General features: G+C 43.2%; 2 long non-coding RNA genes across 2 annotated transcripts; one reads left to right on the top strand and one right to left on the bottom strand.

Annotated features, from left to right (window-relative positions):
* Positions 1-7752: 7752 nt before the first annotated feature.
* On the bottom strand, positions 7753-8319 carry LOC309689565. The gene is made up of 2 exons (XR_014271441.1): positions 8063-8319; positions 7753-7979 (listed from the first exon to the last, which is right to left on the bottom strand). It is a non-coding gene; the product is annotated as an uncharacterized lncRNA (long non-coding RNA).
* Positions 8320-8737: 418 nt separating this feature from the next.
* LOC309688539 lies at positions 8738-15012 on the top strand. Its single transcript, XR_014271113.1, has 4 exons — positions 8738-8926; positions 12061-12478; positions 12897-13056; positions 14121-15012. It is a non-coding gene; the product is annotated as an uncharacterized lncRNA (long non-coding RNA).
* Positions 15013-15884: the final 872 nt, after the last annotated feature.

The raw sequence follows: 15884 nt of genomic DNA, 5'->3' as shown, positions 1-15884 counted from the left end.
GAATCTACCCTCATGGTACAAAACAAAAGTGACGTTGGAAGAGGACCTGACCAATGTTAACTTGAATGTATTCGTACTTCAGCTTTGATTAAAATACACCATCATTTACACAACTGCACAATTGCAGAAATATATCCTGATAGCAGCTCAACATGTTTACAATGCCATGAAGGTATGTCTACTGTAGCTCATATGTTTTTGCACTGTCAATTTTAAATAGTTAAAAAAAATACTGTTTAAAAACATATTTTTGATTTGAGGTCACACTCTCTGCAAGAATTCAGAGGAACCTGGTTGCCTTTCACTGAGAATTTTAAAAACTTGAGCCCATTTTAAATTGTCTTTCCAGTGTTGTGTTATACCCACGAGCTGACACTGAATAAAGGACAAAGCTCCTCTTTATATGCGTTTTTGAAATTTGAGGTGGGTGTGGTTAGTATATCTTTATGTTTGTAATTGAAAAAATATCAACGAAGTATGTTTTTCAAAGAAATGTAGATACATATAAACTACTGGTTAGACAAAAATCAAACTATGAAGAAGGGACCTAAAAAGTAACATTCTGAATCTTGATTTTTTTCCTTTTGTATCATCAGAAAAACAACAGCAGATTATGATGCAGACGAATTGGCAAATGCTGATCAAAATATAATTACAAAATTACTGCTAATGTACTTTCATTACAACGAGGGATTGTTTTTATGTTTATGCAACATACAAACAAAGTTGTGCTGGTTTCTGTGCATATTTAGAATATCCTTTTAAATAAAGCTTTGTTTTCCCCTGAGTGATCCTAATGTGCTTTTTCTCTGTCAGCATAACCTTGGTACGACACAACTGCTCTGAATCAGTAGAATCTTTTTAAAATTTCTTTCATTATGGAAATGTAACAGTACATTAATGCATATTTTTCTGTTTTCGTAACCTTGGTAATTTGCATTTTAATTACTTTAATCTACAGACTGACAACAACAACTGCTGCTCTTGTTGTCATACGGTGCTGTGGCCCTCATTTATTTAAATGTTGTTAGGAAAATGGGAAATATGTGCAGCTTTTCATTAAAATGTGCAAACATGCATGGAGATACAGATACAGGGAGAAAAAGATTGCAAACAGAATGTGCATTTGGTAAGACCACCTTTATTCTTCAACACAGCCTGAACTCTCTGAGCCAGCTTTCTTCTCATTTGTTTAAGTCTTCAGGAATAGTTCTTCAGGCTTCTTGGAGGACATCAAAGCTCTTTGGATGTTTCCTGGCTTTTGTTCTATTCCCTGTCAAAATAATCCCACACTGCTTCAGTAATATTAAGATTCAAGCTCTGGGGAGGCCAATCCATGACTGATAGTGTTCAATTGTGTGTTTTAATACCTACTGTGCTTTAGTGCATTGGCAGTGTGTTTGGGAACATTGACATATTAAACATTGAAGCCACTGGAAATAAGACACTTCTAGTCTGCCTTTCAGATACTCTTTATCTGCTGTAGTTTTCAGGCCTACCACTTCTTTTTTTGTACTGGACTGAGCAAAGCTCTCAATCTACGGTCGATCTATCCCTACGCTCACCTATGGTCATGAGCTTTGGATAGCGACTGAAAGATCAACATGGAAACAAGTGGAGGAAATGGCTTATGATGACGTGCCTCTCGCCTCTCTTCCTAGAGGCAAAGTAGACATCCTGCGATCCTAGTAAAGTTGGTAAAAGTTCATGCTAATCATATAACATGGTCTGCTTCAGGAGATGTTCCTATGTTCAGAATTTCATGTTTTGTTTTATTTTTTGTTTCTATGAGATTCAGGCTTTATATCTCTTCACAGAATAGGGTATTTTTCTTTCTAGGACATTCACAGATAGTGTTGGGAACTTGTTGACCAATCACAGTTCAGTACAGGTTTTAGGTGTTCTGCTTTTCCCTTCTGAACACTGTCCAGTTTGCGTTCATCTGCATATATTGCAAAAATGATCTTCTTGTCTTCTCTGTTATCGAATTTCTTACACGATCCAATCGTGACATGAGTTTCCAGCTCACAGTCAGGCCTTTTCATTTTATTTCTTTCACTAGCAACAGTCAACTGTTATGATAACCAGCTGTGTTGGCCTCAGAGGCTTTCGCCAGAGGGGCTTTACTCCAAAACATTCTCTTAAAAGATAATTTTAACTTTAATTAGTTGATGATTAAAATCTCCTGTAGGGGTATAAACTTGAAAGCTCACTCACAGTAATTGTGACAGATTTTATCCCTGATATCTGCAGGGTCTAATAAAGCTAAATCTAGCATCACCCAACAGCAAGATTTCAGCGTTGATCATGGAGTCACACTTTCAGTAAGACAAGGTAACTGAGGAGCTAATGTGATATGATTTTGCTGGCTGATGCATGTAAATTTAGGCAGCAATTTTGATTTTTTAAATTTAGATGTGCAAGTCGTGCCTCGTCATTTTCTGGGGACATTTATAACCTAAAAGCAGCCAAATAAAATCCAAGTGTGCTACCAGAAAAAAAGGACATAAGTTCATGGTTGATTTATTTCATGAGTGACAGAGTAATGCACAACTCTCTGGGCAGGAAACAATATGAGACGCAGTCACAGTAGACTGTGGAAACAACACTTGCAGGATCAGGAAAGTCAGGTTTGTTTGTCAGCTTGTTTGGAAGCTGTTGATATATTAACATTTGGTTTATTAGAGACTGAGAAAATTATACAGTGCGCTGAAGGACAGAATAATCAGTAAATACCAAAAGGTCAAACCCTTAATTGTCACGTTTCGTAGATCGGACTCACGCGCAGACCACTAGTGTCTTCAAAAGGTGCATTTATTTACAGTGTTTCCTACAGTGGAATTCATATATATACATAATAGTGTCCAAAGAAAAAGGTGCCGGGGTTCCAGGGTCCAGGAGTGAAAGAGGCAGGAGTCCAGGAAGGGAAAGTTTCCATTCAGTCCTAGCACATCTCCTCTCCTTTATCTCTCTTGCTCCCGTTCAGTCGCCAGGCACAGGGGAAGAACAAGTCCAGAGGCAATCTATGCACAGGCAGAAAAAAACCATTAGTCTCCTGGTTCAGACATGCTCATAAACTGATTCTACAAAATACAGGACGACTGACGCTGATGACTCAACGATCCAGCGACGAGTAGAGCAGACTCGCCCTCTTAAGAAGGGTTCCAATCTTTCATGATCAGCGACAGATGTGCTGATCACCTCCAGGTGCGTAGGCCAGGGGCAGGAGCCCATACTGAGCTCCGCCCCGGCAGGAGAAAGAGAGAATGGAAGAGGGCGAGAGAGAAAGGGAGAGCAGAGGTGAGAGAGAAAGGTAAACAAAACAAAACACCTGACGGCTGTCAGCTGACGAGGGGCGGAGACCATGACAGTACCCCCCCCTCAACGGGAGCCCCCCGGCGACCCACCAGGCTTGTCCGGATGCAGGCGGTGAAACTCCCGGAGCATGGGCACATCCAGAACGGCCGCCCGAGGGACCCAGGAGCGCTCCTCCACGCCATAACCCTCCCAGTCAACCAGATACTGACAGCCACGCCCACGGCGCCGAGAGTCCATGATGCGAGTGATGGAGTAGGCCGGCAAGCCATCCACGAGCCGGGCGGGAGGAGGGGGCCTGGAAGGAGGGCACAGAGGACTAGAGCGGACAGGTTTGAGTTGTGAAACATGGAAAACATCATGGATTCTCATATTGCGAGGGAGTTTTAACTTCACAGAGACAGGATTGACCAAGGCGGAGATTTCAAAAGGGCCAATGAAGGTGGGTGTAAGTTTCTTAGATTCAGTCCTGACCGGAACAAAGCGGGTAGAAAGCCATACCTTCTGGCCGACAGAGTATTCGGGTGCTGGAGTCCGGTGCCGGTCTGCGATGCGTTTGTTGTTCTCCTTCGTGCGCAGTAGAGCCGCTTGAGTTGCCCGCCAAACTCTGCGACACCTGCGCAGATGAGCCTGGACGGAGGGTACAGAGTGCTCACCTTCCACAGCAGGAAAAAGAGGAGGCTGATATCCCAAGGAAGCTTCGAAGGGAGACCGGCCGGTGGCAGAGGCAGTCAAGCTGTTATGGGCGTACTCGATCCACGGCAACTCCTCACTCCAGATGGTTTGATTGGTGGAGGCGACGCAGCGCAGGGCGGTCTCCAGTTCTTGGTTGGCCCGCTCGGATTGGCCGTTGCTCTGAGGATGATAACCCGAGGATAGACTGACCTTTGCGCCCAGGGAGTTGCAGAACTCTTTCCAGACCCGAGAAGTAAATTGAGGCCCTCTGTCGGACACTATGTCTTCCGGGATCCCATGCAGGCGGAAGACGTGAGTGGCGAGTAGGCGTGCAGTCTCTAGAGCTGTGGGAAGCTTAGGCAGAGCAATGAAATGAGCCACTTTAGAGAAACGATCGATTATGGTGAGAATGACAGTGTTACCTGCTGATGGAGGTAACCCGGTGATGAAGTCCAGTGCTATGTGAGACCATGGCCTGGAAGGAGTGGATAACGGATGGAGCTGACCCGCCGGGGGTTGGTTCGATGGTTTGTTTCGGGCACAGACCGTACAAGCAGTGATGTATTCCCGAGTATCTTGGGTGAGTGAGGGCCACCAGAAGTACCGCTGGAGAAACTTGACGGTGCGATGTATCCCTGGGTGGCATGAGAACCGGGCCGTGTGAGCCCATTGCAGAACCTGGGATCTGACAGAGCGCGGAACATAGAGTCGGTGGACGGGCCCCCCTCCCGGATCCGGTTCGGCTATCTGAGCCGCCCGGATGGCCGCCTCGATCTCCCAAGTGATGACCCCAATAGTACAGGTTGCCGGCAGAATGGAATCCGGATCCGCCTTTTCGTCAGCAGCGGAAAACTGACGGGAGAGAGCGTCCGGCTTGACATTTCGGGAACCGGGTCTGTAGGTGATTGAGAAGTGAAAACGGGTGAAAAACAGGGCCCATCTGGCCTGTCGAGCGTTGAGACGTTTCGCCGTTTGAAGGTAGGCCAGGTTTTTGTGATCGGTCCAGACCACGAAGGGTTGAGTGGTGCCCTCCAGCCAATGCCGCCATTCTTCCAGGGCGAGCTTAATCGCCAAGAGCTCCCGATCGCCCACGTCGTAGTTACGTTCTGCAGGGGTGAGACGACGGGAAAAATAGGCACAAGGGTGCATCTTACCTTCCCTCTGTTGGGAAAGGACGGCCCCCACCCCTGAGTCGGATGCGTCGACCTCTACCACGAACTGAAGAGTGGTATCAGGTTGGACCAGGATGGGCGCTGAAGCAAACCGTTTCTTGAGCTCCTGAAAGGCTGATTGGACAGCGTCACTCCACTGAAAAGCAAGCTTGGGAGAGGTTAACTGAGTTAATGGTAAGGCAATCCTGCTAAAGTCCCGTATGAATCTCCTGTAGAAGTTAGCGAAGCCAAGGAAGCGTTGCAACTGGCGACGGTTGTTTGGTTCTGGCCAGTTCACAACAGCCTTGACTTTCACAGGGTCGGGTCGAAGATCTCCCCGCTCGATTATGTACCCTAGGAAGGCAACCGAGGGCACATGAAACTCACATTTCTCGCTTTTGACGAACAGCCGGTTCTCCAGAAGGCGTTGCAGCACCAGCCGGACCTGGGTCTCGTGTTCCGCCTGGGAGGAAGAGAAGATCAGAATGTCGTCTAGATAGACAAACACAAATCGGTTAATAAAGTCCCTTAGAACATCATTGACCAGAGCCTGGAATACTGCAGGTGCGTTAGTGAGGCCGAACGGCATGACCAGATACTCAAAATGTCCAAGGTGAGTATTAAACGCCGTCTTCCATTCATCGCCATCCCGAATCCGGACCAGGTGGTAAGCGTTTCTCAAGTCCAGCTTGCTGAAAATGACGGCGCCCTGGAGAAGTTCGAAAGCGGAGGTGAGCAGGGGCAGTGGATATTTATTCTTGACCGTAATGTTATTGAGTCCCCGAAAGTCAATACAGGGTCGGAGGGTCTTATCCTTCTTTTCCACAAAGAAGAAACCTGCTGCGACGGGTGAGGAAGAGGCCCGGATAATGCCGGCAGCGAGAGATTCAGTTATATATTTCTCCATAGCCTCCCGTTCCGGCAGCGAGAGGCTATAGAGGCGGCTGGTTGGTAAGGGAGCTCCCGGCAGCAGGTCTATGGCGCAGTCATAGGGCCGATGGGGTGGCAGCGACTGGGCTCGGTCCTTCCGAAACACCTCGGCGAGATCGTGGTAAGCAGACGGCACATCTGCTAAGTCGGAAGACCGCGATGGCTCTGGGCCGGTGACAGATTTGTTAGGAGGTACGGCAGCCTTAAGGCAAGTCATATGACACTCTTCTCCCCAGCCCGTAATGCCTCCTTTCTGCCAATTAATCGTGGGGTTGTGTTGCTGGAGCCAGGGATGACCGAGAACTAACGGCGTCTGAGTGGAGTGAAAAACAAAAAAACTAATCTCCTCCGAATGATTGCCAGACAGTGTGAGGGTGAGCGGTTCAGTGATGTGTGTGATGTCGGGGAGGCGCTGCCCTGATAAAGCCGTGACACGTAAGGCGTGGGGTAGTGACTCCACAGTCACACAGAGTCGTTTAGCTAGTTCAGAGTCAATGAAATTTTGTTCTGCTCCAGAATCAATAAGCACAGAAAGTGAATGACACTCGGAATGAACCAGAAGCTTAGCCGGCAGGGCTAAACGTGGAGGAGATTTATCCTGATTCAAACCGCCCACCAGTACTCCAACCATCACTGGCGGGCGCGGCCTTTTGCTCGCGACGGACAGGAGGCAATCATGTGTCCCTTATTACCACAATACAGACACTCACCGGCCGTGATGCGTCGCTGACGTTCTGCAGCAGTTAGGTGAGAGCTGCCGATTTGCATGGGCTGTACCTCTCCGTCGGCGCCCCCTGATGTCCGGGAGGACCGGTAATCGGCCGAAGCCTCCGCCCATCGCGGTCCTGCGGCCTCCTGGGAACTGGAGTTCCGTGCTTGCCTACGAGCTCGTAGCCGCTCATCCACCTTAATACATAACGACATCAATTCGTCAAAAGCAGTGGGTAGGTCCCGCATAATCAATTCATCTTTCAGATCTTCCCGGATGTTATTTAACAATGTGCTCCTGAGCGCATCCGGTCCCCAGCCGGTTTCTTCTGCCAAAATCCAAAAGTCGATTGAATAATCTGCCATACTCCGCTTACCTTGCTTAAAGTTAAGGAGGCGGAGCGCTGCAGCCTCGACTCCAGAGCCCTGATTAAACACAGTCTTAAAGTTAATCACAAACCTCTCAAAAGAGATCTCCGGGTTGGAGTTTAACACGACCTGGGCCCATTTCAAAGCCCGGTCACGAAGCATCTGTACCAAGAACGCAATCTTTGCCCCGTCATTGTTATGAAAACGCCGCTGTTCGCGGAAAATCAATGAACACTGGGCCAGAAAGCCAGAGCACTTCTCTGTCTCCCCTGAAAAGGGCTCAGGCGAAGGCAGAGGACCGTCAGAAGATGGGGTGGCTGCCGATGAGGGACCGGCCGTAGCCGCCGCGAGTGTCTCCTGCTGGGCAGGGCGAGCCGGCTGGGAGGTCCCTGGCTGTACTCCCCCTGGCGTAGTCAAACCGGAAACAGCTTGAGTTAGTGCAGCGATCTCACCTCGCAGCTGATGTAACATTTGTTCGTGGCGAGTCAGCGCCGCTTCTTGGGCAGCCAGTGCCTGACCGATGGTATTCTGATCTGCTGAGTCCATGTTGTGGCTGGATCGTTCTGTCACGTTTCGTAGATCGGACTCACGCGCAGACCACTAGTGTCTTCAAAAGGTGCATTTATTTACAGTGTTTCCTACAGTGGAATTCATATATATACATAATAGTGTCCAAAGAAAAAGGTGCCGGGGTTCCAGGGTCCAGGAGTGAAAGAGGCAGGAGTCCAGGAAGGGAAAGTTTCCATTCAGTCCTAGCACATCTCCTCTCCTTTATCTCTCTTGCTCCCGTTCAGTCGCCAGGCACAGGGGAAGAACAAGTCCAGAGGCAATCTATGCACAGGCAGAAAAAAACCATTAGTCTCCTGGTTCAGACATGCTCATAAACTGATTCTACAAAATACAGGACGACTGACGCTGATGACTCAACGATCCAGCGACGAGTAGAGCAGACTCGCCCTCTTAAGAAGGGTTCCAATCTTTCATGATCAGCGACAGATGTGCTGATCACCTCCAGGTGCGTAGGCCAGGGGCAGGAGCCCATACTGAGCTCCGCCCCGGCAGGAGAAAGAGAGAATGGAAGAGGGCGAGAGAGAAAGGGAGAGCAGAGGTGAGAGAGAAAGGTAAACAAAACAAAACACCTGACGGCTGTCAGCTGACGAGGGGCGGAGACCATGACATTACCCAGTAAACACCAGTATGTGGGCCCCACATGGGCTATGGGGGTTCCAAGTGGGGATGGGCTTACAATGGGCATCCAATCTGGGACCCACCTGGGTTAGCCAAGTAGGACCCACTTGAGCCAGCCCAGATGGGCTATATTCTATGGGCACCATATGGGTAACATATGGGAAGTTGCATGAACAGGCAACTGAGTTTAACGATCTTAGTTAAGTATAATTATTAGTCATGTGTAATGAAATAACTGATAATAAATTATGCCAGAGGCAGCATATGTATATTTAATTAATAACAAAATATACATATAAAATATATTAATATAAGTGAAACACAAAGAACAGATGCGACTTAAAATTGTAAGACGCTTAATAAAATAAAACAAATGGTTTTACATTTGAGTGGGAAAAAAATTTCACTCCATGTAGGAGTGCTTTTCGAAATCTCGCGTTATTTCATGAAATATCACGAGGTTTTCTCAAACTCGTCCCCCCATTCTGGAACATTCTTCATTTCGCGCCCTTGGACAAAGCTGACAGTTAAGCTGGCAATTTTTGGATTAAGTTCATCTTTGAGCTATGGACTTATTTTCTGCACTAACGGTAAGAACTTTTTGACTTAATTTGAATCCCTAAGTATAAATGAAATGTTTACAAAGTTATGATGCTGCAAAGTAATGTATGGCACAAGTGCTGGCGAACTTTTTCCTAGCACTCACGCAAGGCTAAGCTAGTTTAAATTTTTAGGTAATGTTGGATTTAGCCAATTTTCACAGTTTGAAAGCATTTTCTGGTGTCCTGTATACTGCTTAACTAGCACCAAAATTAATTACTGCGTGTACTTAACATCAAGTTGTACTTAAACATTATCTTGGTTTTTCTCTATGATTAGTATTAATAAAGGACTGTATTAGACCAATTTAACAAAGTTCTAGTTTTTTAGGAGGAATATGGGAGGGTATTTTCACTATCAGAGCAACCAAAATTGCTTTGGTGTTGTCTTTATTAGCTTCATTCCTCACGGCTAAGTGAGGAGGGTAGGCCATGAGCAACTAGTCCCCAGCTTTTGCCCCTGTGTCAGGAGCATGCACAGCAGTCAGAGAGGCAGATCAGTGAGCACTCTATTTCTGTAGAAGACATAATCATCATTTTTCTTGCCATTGTTCTCATTTTTCCAGAAAAAGCAAAAAAGAAAATATAGGTATTCTTGATTTGTTTGGGGTTTTTTTTTTTATACACACTTTAGTATGCAACTTTATATGTGTAGTTGTTTTAGTGAGAACTTCATCAGAAATACTGTACTGACTCAAGAATCTGCCTCTTACTGTTGTGCAAGCTGTGTACATGAGGGAAACTGAATATTTAAGCAGAACTGGTCAGTCTTGTTAGGGCCACAGTGCCAACTCCTTTTACTATGATTGCTGTGGCCCTCCTTTTTTCCTTTTTGTAATGTATATTTGGCTAGAATCTACACATTTATTTATTTATAAAAAAGAAAAGCAATTGCTCTTTGGATGTGGTCCTAAAGATCTGTGATCTTTAAGTGTTTGTCTGATGCCTTATTTGTGCATGCGCACTGTTATTTTAATTTGTTTCATTATGGCTTAAATTTGTTTGAATTTTGTGCATGCTCCTTTATCAGCCTTCCTGCATGGACAGCTTGTGTGGTTATTGGCCAGGAGGGTTTGCAATTATCTCAAAACTTGAGATGTTTGTTGTTTTGATTATGACTATGGCTACTTATAAATTGCATAGTCACACTATTACAATAATATGTTATTAATATCTGTATATTGGTTTGATTTTGCTGTTGGACAGTGGAGTGAATAGTAGCAAGGGTTATGTGTGATTTCTTTCTTTCTTTATTTTTACAGACTTTGACATAAGAAGCAGTGTATATTTCAAAATTCATTTATATTTAAAATTTGATGCATGCCAGAAATATACTAGTAGGAATCTTTTTTTGAGTTTGTAACAATTAGAATTGTTACTTTATAAAGTGATGTCAGGGTCTTTTATTGTAATACAACAGCTTTTAAGGCTGGTGTAAGCATCACAGCAGATGTCTTTATGCCAAAGTAACTGAGGATAAAACACAGAAAAAAGGAGATTTTCCTGGAGTGGCTTTTTAAATCAGATAGCCTTAGAAATATTCTGCAGTTGAACAAAAACTGAAGAAAACCATGAATCAATATATGAACATTACCTGATGCTGCTGAAGTAAAGCAGAGCAAAGTTACAGAAAATTTTTTTAGAGGTTTTAATAGTGAACAAGGTGAGTTTTTTGCAATTTGGCACAAAAAACAACTGACAACAGCGCTAAGCACAACTGTACACTGATGTATAATAAGCAAGGGAATAATGTGGAAAACATATTTCAGATGGGGAAACTTTTCTTGAAGTATACTACGAGAGAGCTGTGCAAGAAGTATGATGTTTTGTTTTTTTGTTTTGTTTTTTTTTTCAATCGTGGTGGAAACAAGACAGGAAGAGGGAATTAATGACAGTATTTATCAAATGTGAAGCGTAGTTTGGATCTTCTTTTGCTGCTGGTTCAGTTAATTTTTAATTTTGATTGGAGAGTGATGAAACCTGGAGCTTCAGAATCTGTGAGCTGTCTTTCAGAAAGCAATGGAGCAATCTCAGAGGACAAAGAGCTCAGAAAGTTGTTGAACATTTTAGTTTCGTTTCACAGTAAAATGAGTCAGAGCATCATCAGGACTTAATATTGTACTCTGATTCTTTTGAGAATAAAACACTTGAGGAAGAGCACTACGATTGCGATGAACATGCTAAAGATTATGTTATCATGAAATTTATGTTGACTAAAGGACTGATGAAACTTTGTGCTATGGCCAACAAAGAGCACCAGGTTGGGCTGTCACTTTGAACGAGCTGGGTGTGGGATATGGGGGTAATGCGCAAGCTTATTTATCTTTGGTTAAAAAGTCCCCGAAAATGCAGACAGTCTATGCAAATTCTAACTGATTTCAGCATTCATGGTTTCTGTCAGGCAATATCTTCCTTAAAGTTTTGCAAGAAAACCAAGGTCTCTCATTGAAATTAGCACGTAGAAAGCAACTGAATTGAGACAAGTTTTGCTTTACACAAGCCCAGTTCTACTGAATAATATACCAAGCCAAATGTATAGATACTTTATACTGTTATCTGTATCTACAAGAATTCTTCTAAGTCCTGATTTGTATATTGATAACTGACTGTGATTATGCAGAGGGTGTTTTGAAGCAGTTTGTGAAAGATTTTGCTTTGATTTATGGTCTTGACTTTGTTGGTTATAATATACATTCTTTAATACACCTAGCTCAAGATGTACGGAAGTTTGGCCCTTTAGACAGCATTTCCTGCTTCCCATTAGAAACCTTCCTTGGTGGAATTTATTTGGATTCTGGAAGCAGATTGGGAAAGGGAAGCGGAAAAGGAGGTAATTGTGTTGAAAACACCTTAAAAGCAAAAATTTATTGAGATTATAAGAAGAAAAAAAACCTGACAGTTTCTTTAGCAGACCCTTGCTGCTCATCAGGTTCAGATATGATTTCAAAATAGCGCTTTATAACTTGTTGACTTTTAAAAAATTGTTTTAGACTTTTTTTTGATGCCATTATATACATTAATGTTTTTAGTTTGTAGGACTAACCAGTGCCCTAAATTATGTGTTTGGATTATTATTTATTTGTGTGTGTATGTTTGTTGTATTTTGTTTGTTTGTTTGTTTTAAGGCCAGTGATCCCGTCGAGCTCTGCTGAGGATTGGGACAACACTGCGGAACAGCCAGAGACCTCACCACCATCAGCAATGGAGAATAGACATTCAAGTGAAACTCACTTCCTGAACATCACTCATCCATTTGTTCAGCCGCTACAACCCTCAACTCCTTCACCTGTGGTTTCACAACCAGTTCCAAGACAACTTCTACAAGCCACCAATACGAGCATGTTTGTACGTGTTCTAACCCTCCTGGAAGACATTAAGGACACTCAGAGGGTCCACAGTCGAATGCTACAGTCTCTCCTTACACAACGTGATGGACCAGTTGCTGCAGTATTACCCGAGGGTGCTGTATTTCCCATCCGGACAGTAGCAGATGTGGCAGCACTGGAGCAAAAACTGGCAGACCCTGTCTTCCTAAAAGAAGTGGTAAATAATAATGATGTAATAACAATATTCAATGATTAATGCCTCAATCAGTCTGTGTTTCATGCTAGCAGTTATGATCAAGGAAAGTTGCTGTTTGTTCGAACATGGTCAGTGCAATGAAGGAGTGGGAGGAGAGCTGAACAAAAGTTGCTATTTTTGTTAATAAAATAACTTCTCCAAACATTACCTAGTTATAAGTTGTGCCATGCCAAACCCAAAACTTAAGAAATTACTTTTGGTGAATCATTTAGCTCTTTGCATTCACATCAGACAGTGTTTGACTTTGACACCTAACTCTTTCTCAGTCAATTAGCATCAATATTATAGAGCCTAATTACTGTGTAGCTGTGCTTGCTTTCTTTTAGGTGTGACTGATGGTACTACTGTCAGTAAAATTATTGTCCTTGCGTGACCTAAGGTTTCTGTTGTGGCAGAGATCAGAGGGAGCACTGTTGATGAAGCCACAAGAAGAATGATGGCCTTCATTATGGACAATGCTCTTTCCAGGCAATATAACTTCGTTGGGTGCCATGGAAAGCGGGAATTTCGAGGGCTTAAAGTTTTTGAAGTGCTATATGGTAAGTTCATTAGTTGTAAGATATTTTGTTGATGTTTGAATAACGGATGCTCACTACAGCTGCAGTCATTCAGAATCAACTTTTCTCTCCACCATTGTGAGCGGCTAGCTTCGCAATAACAGAAGTTTGACTTGATTGACGCGGGAATGTTCCCAGTTAGCCTAGCAGTCAGCAAGGAGGCTTCAGCGGTGCATTATGGGATCTGTAGTTTGTATATTATTAGCGCCTCATATCGCCGGGCCATGCATAACAATAATAGTACATCTATATAAAATGATCTTGCGGGCCGGATATAAATGTATGCCGGGCCGGATGTGGCCCGCAGGCCTTGACTTTGACACGTGGTTTAGATAGACTGTACAAATTGTGGAGATGAAACCATCAGCTCATGTTGTTCTGGAGGTTGGTGGCTGCTGGCAGGAATGACCACGTTTCTTTCTGGCTTGTAGCATACTTGAAGAAGTCTCTCACTAAACAGTTTTTTGGTTGCTCACAGAATGTGAATAAGCTCCAGGAACTCCAGAGCCAGCCTCTATTTTTTCCAGTGTAATTAGTAACACACTGATTTATCTGATGGCCCTATTTTTGATTTACATGAAAATTATTGGCGCCCGCCTGGCACACACCTCAAGAAGTGGAATCTGTTTTCTCCTTGGTAGATGTAGCCCTTGTTACATTTTACTATTTTGTTTTGTGTTCATTATGAGGTGCTGTACCATGCAAAAAACTGGTTAACCACTTGCCTGTTCTAAGCTCTGTGCCAATCACTGAGACAGCCCACAACACCAGTTATCATTGTAACTATGTAGACATCTTTTAAACATTTGTCTTAAATGTTTTAAGGTAAAATATTTCACATTAATTTAATTTTTGAGTGCCTACTTGGTAAATCATTTTGTAAATAGCTTTTCTGTTTCCATGAATACTCATGGTCTTCAAAGAGTTCAATGTAGGAGGTCAAACAACTTGAACAGCACAACCTCCAAAACAACTTCAGTACTATCACAAATCTGATTTTGTTTGTGAAAATGCACTAATTTCTTTTTTTTTTTTATTTCTTTCAGGACCAATGGATTAGTGAATGAGTGAGAAGCTGTGGTTTGCTGCATTTGTTTTTCCTTTAAACTGTATAACATTTATTTGTTATTGTTTTGTGTATACTGTGGACATTTTTGTCAACATGTTCTCCACACAAAAAATGTATTATATAAAAAAGCATACTGTTTTAAAATTTCATAGTAATCAGTATTAATAAAAAAGATAAACTGGCTTTGTTGTACAGGTGATTTAAATTATAGCTTACTTACATTATCCAAAATTCCATCTGGGCAAACACACTTGGGGCCACCATGGAAACTGAGGACAAAAATAGCTGGGTCTCAGGTTGGTAACCCAAGTGGGCCCCAAGTATCAGACCTGCTTCTATCCATCTGGGCCCCATACTCATTTATTGTCTGGGGCTGATTTGGGACCCATCATTAACCCATCTGGGCAAACACATTTGGGGCCATCATGGAAACTGAGGACAAAAGTAGCTGGGTGCCAGGTGGGTAACCCAAGTGGGCCCCAACCATCAGACCCGCTTCTACCCATCTGGGCCCCATACTCATTTGTTGGCTGGGCCTGATTTGGGGCCCATCCGGGTCCCATCAATAATCCATCTGGGCAAACACATTTGGGGCCACCATGGAAACTGAGGACAAAATTAGCTGGGTCCTAGGTGGGTACCCCAAGTGGGCCCCAAATATCAGATCTGCTTCTACCCATCTGGGCCCCACATATTTTTTTCAACTGGGCCTGATTTGGGGCTTATCTGGGACCCAGCATAAACCCATCTAGGAAAACACATTTGGGGCCACCATGGAAACTGAGGACAAAATTAGCTGGACCCCAGTTGGGTTTCCCAAGTGGGCCCCAAATATTAGCCCTGCTGCTCCCTATTTGGGCCCCACATATGTGTGTTGACTGGGTAATAAGAGGCATGTGTGGGAAATAAATTCTAGAGACTTTGGCCAAAACACGGACCTCTGATCCAGTTTATTACATTACATGCTGATGGTTGAAAATAGATATTAACTTTAATTTAATTAAAATAAATTGAAAAATATAATTTCAAATGTAGTTTAAGATTGGTGAAGCCATCCTCCACACTTACCCATGAATGATAGCTTTATTTATTTTGGAACCATCTATTCATATTTTATAATTATTTTAGTGGCATAAATGGACGACATAATTTGGTTAAACTGTCTCCTGCACAATAAAAAATATTAATGACACTTATGCAATGGAAAAAAAAGAAAACGGAAAAGGAAAATTCTTTCAATAAAAGCATTTTTGAATAGTAAAGTCATTTTCAGCACCTCCCTTATTCTCTAAGGTGCTTCCACATTAAAAATCCTAATGTGGAATATTATAAATTTAACAACAGATCATCTTCCTGATGTAACCCTCCCATTTATTGATTTACCAGATGTTATGTTTTTTTGTATCTGGCCTCAGTTTTAAGCTAGGGATATTTTGTGTATAAAGTAAATAAGGTGTCACGGTTCTGGGTCCGTTGGACCCAGTATTTTGAGTTCATTATGTTTTGGTACTTTTGCATCATGGATTTTCCTTTATGTTTCTCTGGTACTTGGTGTTTCAGTTATCTTGGTGTTTTTCTATATTATGATTTATGATCTGATACTGTTGTGATTATGATTATCATTTAGTAGCCTTTGGTCAGTGTCAAGTCTGTCTCTGTCTAGTCTGTGTCTTAGTAAAGTGTGTTTTGTTTCCTGTTTTACTTTGAAGGTTCTTGTTCCTGTCTGATGTTAGTATGTGCA

The sequence above is a fragment of the Aulonocara stuartgranti genome, assembly GCF_965226115.1.
Source record: "Aulonocara stuartgranti genome assembly, chromosome: 15".
Classification (NCBI taxonomy): Eukaryota; Metazoa; Chordata; class Actinopteri; order Cichliformes; family Cichlidae; genus Aulonocara; species Aulonocara stuartgranti.
Note: the sequence above shows the minus strand (reverse complement) of the source record. Positions and strands in the feature narration are given on the sequence as shown.